The sequence below is a fragment of the Triticum dicoccoides genome, chromosome 7B (genome assembly GCF_002162155.2).
Source record: "Triticum dicoccoides isolate Atlit2015 ecotype Zavitan chromosome 7B, WEW_v2.0, whole genome shotgun sequence".
NCBI classification, from domain to species: domain Eukaryota; kingdom Viridiplantae; phylum Streptophyta; class Magnoliopsida; order Poales; family Poaceae; genus Triticum; species Triticum dicoccoides.
The window spans coordinates 409,295,758-409,301,966 of NC_041393.1; the positions used below are offsets into that span (position 1 = coordinate 409,295,758).

The 6,209-nt window shown below is 46.6% G+C and overlaps 1 long non-coding RNA gene across 2 annotated transcripts; it reads right to left on the minus strand.

Annotated features, from left to right (window-relative positions):
- Positions 1–2,702: 2,702 nt before the first annotated feature.
- On the minus strand, positions 2,703–5,491 carry LOC119339874. 2 transcript variants are annotated; one of them, XR_005164251.1, is made up of 2 exons: positions 4,627–5,491; positions 2,703–4,032 (listed from the first exon to the last, which is right to left on the minus strand). It is a non-coding gene; the product is annotated as an uncharacterized LOC119339874 (long non-coding RNA). The 2 variants fall into 2 exon arrangements; XR_005164252.1 differs by lacking the exon at positions 4,627–5,491 and adding an exon at positions 4,135–4,617.
- Positions 5,492–6,209: the final 718 nt, after the last annotated feature.

A 6,209-nucleotide genomic window follows, 5' to 3' on the forward strand; every position in this document is an offset into this window, starting at 1 on the left:
GCTGTCACTGTATATTTGTAAAAATACGGTCAGTGGACTTCATAATACGCTCATTGCGGTTAATATATACATTTCCCGGTGTTTATACGGTCACTAGCTCACCCTGGCTGAGTATGTTTGTATGTGTGTGCATGCACGTGTAGGTTGAGCACTTGAGCGTGGCCATGTGTGTTCCGTCGTGTGCTCGGACATGCATGCATTAGGAAGTCACGCGCATTTTTGTGTGCATGTGTAGTGTGACTGTTGCATGCATGCACGAGGTTGTAGTCCCTCACATTCAGATGTTCATATGTCAATGATTTGTCAAAACGTTGCATGCAAGGTTTAATTCTGCGTTGTTCACGCATGCATTCCTGATATTAATACGTTGGTAAAGATAATTCTTGAGGAAAACGAGTCGATGAATTGAGTACAAAGGGGACCACTAAACCAGGACGGAGGGAGTACTAGTAGTAAACCGGAAGGAGGGAGTAGGTACGTAACAACATGCAGGAACAAAATGCCTCTATGCGCATCATGTCCACGTGTCATGCAAGAAAACAGAGATAAGTACAAGTGAGACTCAGGAACGGTCATACACGTAGGGGGAGTATGTGCAGGGGCCACGGTAATATGACTAATGAGCAGTCAAATCACACAATAAGTTAGTCGGACGAAGGAACCATCATTTCACTCTTCAATGACATGTACGCAATATAAAAAGGTTGATATGGAGAGAAAAAGAAAACCGCTCCACTATATATACACTAGCAGGAGCCTAAGCTACAAGCCTACTTGCTTGGATTGCTCTCTTCACAAGCATAGAACGACAGTGGCCACACCGCTAGTCACAGATCCGGCCCGATCCCGCCGCCAAGGGAAGGGGAGGATGTTCTGCGTAGACGTGGTCGGCAGCGGCGAGGGAAAAACCCACTATCGGTTATGGTGTCTTGGAGTAGGGGGTACTCACCACGTCGTCTCCCAAACAGGTGGATCGGGCCGAGGGCCCCCATGGTGGTTCACTATTGGGCCACTTCAGGCAGCTGATGACATACACGAGGAAGCTTCCACAAGACTTGGTGATCAAGGCAAGGACTCCTCTCCAGTCTCCACCGATGTATTCGACTAGGATTGTTGTTATCCTAGGCCTGTGGTACATTATATAAGCCGAGGCCAGGCTAGTCGACAGATCATTATGACATTTATCATCATACCATTAGGGTTTAGACCACAACAGATGATCTCGAGGCAGATCAACTCTGTACTTGATACCCTCTCAATATAAACAAGAGCAAGACGTGGGGTTTTACCTCCATCAAGAGGGCCCAAACCTGGATAAAGCATCGTCTCCTTCGTCCTTGTTACCATTGATCCGAGAATCCAAAGCTCGGGACCCCCTACCCTGAGGTCTGCCGGTTTTGACACCGACAATGGTGCTTTCATTGAGAGTTCCGCTGTGAGATCGACAAAGAATCAATGGCACGCCTTCAGATCAGCTGCGACATCTGCATCTTTGTCGCTGGCTAGACTAGTCACCTTGGCTCGATCGAGGACTGCACTCCATCTCAGATCGTCATGTTCAAATGAGGGCCTTCATCAACGTCAACTCCGATCTCTATCAAGATCATGGAGGAATAATCCATGGAGCTCGGGGGCTCAACGTCAACATTACCATCGAGCGATCATGCTGTTTTTCTAGACAACGAACTTGTATCCGCCGCCACCGCCTCCTCGAGCATCGCTTTGATGATTGCTTTGGTGGAAGTGTGCGGAATTGAGTCTACAACAAACCTACAAAATTTAGTCATATTCCAATGAGGGAATCTTTTGCAATCTCCAATATATCGAAGCCCTGTCAAATCTGGACGGGAATATGGACGAGTTTGGGGCATGGATTCCAGCGTATAGCTCGAACGTCCTTTGAAAAAATCCAACCATTGATCGGGATGCCAGTCCCATGATCAAAATTGCCATAATAATAATAAAAACTCCCCTGGAATGTTGTTTGTATGGAGGGCACCCGAGGATTCAGTTAGCCATGGCTTGTGTTTGTTGGTGGAGGGGGAGTAAACTTTACTTTTACCGCTTGGGAACCACCACTAATTTGGAAGATATTGAGAACTCTCAGTCGTAACATTGACAGGAAAGGTATACCTCCCAAAATTATTAATCTTTGATTTAAGCTTCGACCTCTGGCACCTTTGCACATCCATGCTTCCATCTGCAAAGGTCCTATCCATTTACTTTTATGTTATTTTACTTTTATTATCGAGTCATCACCTTCTCAAACAAGCATCAGTCCTGAGAGCACTACTGTCATTCTCATGCACTATGTATAGTTAATGTTGTGTGCATCGTGACTGGATCTCTTCTACCATGAATTACAATGTTTAGTCGCTAATTGAACTTTGGAGGTGCTCTTCATTTATGTTTTGCGGTCTCGAAAGGGCTGGCGAGATACCATTATTGTCATATTATTTCATGATTGTTTTAACGAAGTGTTGGAATTTGAGATATTTTAGTATTGCTCGCTAGTTGATTATGACATTGATATTAAATGAGACCAACACAAGTGAGACCACTTATTTGGAAACTAAACATTAGCATATTCTAGGGGACCAACACAAGTGAGATATGTGGCCAGCGGTAAAGAATATTAACCACTCAAAACATAAACAAAATTGTTCAACCTGATGTACCTGGAAATTATCGGCGTGAATAAATGTCACTTTAAAAAATAGCCTTGAATTTTTCTATAGTTAATTGCCCGTGTGATGCAACAGAGACATACATATTTGAGTGGCTCAATGACAATCGTCCTGTAAATCTTCCCTCCCTCTCTGATCTTCCTCTCTCTACATATATGCCCATCTCCCTTCCTCCTATCTCCCTCTCTCTACATATATCCCCATCTTCCTTCCTCCGGTCTCCCTTCCTTCCACCCTCTCTCGCTCATTGTAGGCGTCACAGGGGACAGACATTTTGTAAAGTACTAATAATTTCCAAGGACCATTGTTCGCCTACATCTATAGCACATGCCTCCCTTCCTCCCACCCACTCTTCCTAAGGTCTTCCTACCTTCCTAAGGTCTTCCCACGACAAATGAAAGGGAACAGACAAGTAGCGGAGGTTTGCTTCGGATATTCTTCCATTGAGATACCATGCTGAACGGAAGCTTCTTCGTCGATTCCTGCACCTATATAACAATCATCAAGCATATCAAATAGGGCTTGGTGTTCAGTAAGCAACTGGAAAGGATTAAATGGAGTCCGCCTTTCATGAAGTGCCTGCCAATGTATCCCGTCGGATGTCTCCTGCGTCAACTCTATAAAACACTTGTAACAAACTTCTTCCCTGCTCAATATATTGGAGCAACTATGCTGCATTTGTAGAAGAAAATGACTCACAAGGAACAATCATTTTCTCTAGATAAAACATAAGAAACAAGATGTATGTTGACTTACTCCTTTAAATCAAACATGCTCCATGGCATGGCACAAGTCTTCATGTTCCTATCAAAATCGCAACCGAGTTGCAGAAGCACTTGGTCTTATCTCGTAATCTAGCAAATAATTAGAACTACCACCAAATGTGACTACCACGGTACCACAATGCTATGTCATGGTATCACATATCAATCCGTCATAAGTCATAAGACAAGAATAATACTATAGCCAAGATCTAAATGGGGCTTCACTGCATCTACAACTAGATTTTCAAAGAAGCATAACTGAAGCATGTTGAATAAGTACAAAGAGATTCTAATGATGTATATCTGTATGTGCAGCAAGTTGGAAAGTAAGAGACGCAGACAGCAAGCAATTGTCAGAGCAGTTCAAAATATCATGATTAACCAGCGGCAAATAAATCATGAAACATGGGATGTAACTTTCAACAAATAAACCAAACATCTTAATCTCAGCACCCATCGGCATTGCAGGTGACGACCATGTTGCTGCCCTTGCCATTTTGGTTACGGTCATCCAAATCTTCCTCCTCGTCCTTTGATATAAATAATGCCCAGCATTGTGAACACCTCGACTCGGTTTTGACCTGCATCCATGCGAGTGAGGTGGATCAGAGACTGATCTTGCATGAAAAGAAGAGGAAAACTATGGGAAAATAGAGGAACCTCAATGAATCTTGTTCACATACATTTGGTGTGTAGATGGATGGTTGCGACAGTGCAACAACAACGCATGCCGGCATCAAACGGAATATTTCTTACGACGATCGCTTGCAAGACTCGGTAGGGCGGAGGAGCCTTGGTTTAGATGGCTACGGTCTGTGTCGGCTACGTTCTTTCCATTAGAGCACGTACGTACGCAGTGGTCGCTAAATGTGCACATTCAGCTCAGAATTCAAGAATCAAGAAACTGTATTACTAATAAAGACTAAATGTGCACATTCCAATGGTGAACTACAAGGATGCTACTACAACAGAATCGATATTAAATCAGAATTACAAAAGACTGAAGAAATTACTGTTATAAGCACTCTTCAAAAGTTCAGAACCAGATATACTTGCTAAACTTTGTAAGTTCTTAAACTGTATAAATCTAGGATCCTAAATCTGTTTTCGTTGGCCAACACAAACAATCTGCAAACTTAATAGAAAAGAATGCAAAGAGAAGAAAAAAGGCAAACCTTATGTGTGAATCAATGGATTGTGTGCCCGGCAGCCAAGCCACAACCATCCACGCAGATGAGCCTCGTCCAAATTCTTGTACAGTACATTATACGTCTGTTCCATCACAATTGGAACATCCAGACATCAAATAAACGCTAGCCAGCGAGATCCCTAGCCCCCGCCGAGCCGACTGTATCATCACTATGATCCAGCCAAGGAGCAGCCACGCTTGGCAGGGGAAGGACCACGCCGACGCCATCGACGCAGATCAGCGTGCAACCTGCCCCCACGGGTCTCATCGCAGAAGATGCCGACGGAAACAGGGACCTGGCCGACATCACCTCCATCATCCCGGACACGGTGTGCCAGGATGGCCGCCATGGGGAGTGGCTGCCACAGCCGCGATTCATGCAGAGACGGAAGACGTGGCGCGACAGCGGAGTTGGGAGAGATAGAAGACCGCGGGGCAGCCGGGGGAGGGGGGCGGCGGCAATGATTATGCGTATCCTGGAGTTCGTCGGCAGGGTTTGAAACCGCCCTGCCCTGGAGACTTGGCGGCGGCGATTCCCGGAGTTCGGCGGCGGTGACGCCCCAGCCGCTCCAACCCCTTAGCGATGCGGCCGCCCGCTCCCATCCTCAGTGCCCGCAACACGAGTTGGCGTCTAGGGTTAGCCGCAGCCCACAGGGGCGCGCGCAGGGGGGAACAGCGAGGAGGTGCTGGGGATCGATGGGGGAGACAGGGGTGGAGCCACGTTGGTGGCAGCTGACGCGAGAGCCGGATGGCGTCGCCGGCAGCGTCGACAAGAATCAGAGAGGGTGGCGGCGGCGGATCTCGGAGGTGGCGAAGGGCTCCGAAGCTAGAGCGTCCTTGATGATGGAATGAGGAAACGGATCGAGGGGATTCAAGGGCAGCAGGCTGGTCACAGTGGGGAGGAACTTAGGAGTAACATCACACACTCCAATACAACTTTGCTTATGTGGTACGTATTTAATGAAGAGAGAAGTGTTTGTGGTAACTAGCTAAGTTACCGGAATATCACACACTCCAAGAAACAACGAGTCTATAACCTAATAAATACATCATTGCATGACACTACATAGATGTTCCTACCCACTATGGAGGTAGTAACATAGTCTAGGAAAGTGTGAAGTTACTAGCTTATGTTCTTGCCCATTGTGACCAGCCGCAGGAACCGCTCGTACCTGCCCTAGCATTTGTTTTTTTATTGGTTAATTTTCGTAGTTTTTTTACATCCGTTTTTCTTTCAATTGACCGGAGGTTTGCACCCTTGTCCCATTGCAATCTCAGTTTTTTTGGGTCCCGATAACTGCCACACGTGTGGTGTATCGGATAGTTGTGCCACACGCCTCGTGTGGCATGGACAGCAACCAGCCCACACACCTACGTGTGGGCAAAACAACTAATGCCCACACACATCTTTTTTCCCTCCTGAACCCTCTCACACGCGTGCGTGTGGGCGAAGTTGATAACGCCCACTCGCCCGTATGTCAAGCCTCGTACCCTTCTGGTCCCGCACGCGACGCGTGACGCCCACCACGTGCCCGCAGTTGCCATGGTCCAGACCCTCGTCCATGTTCG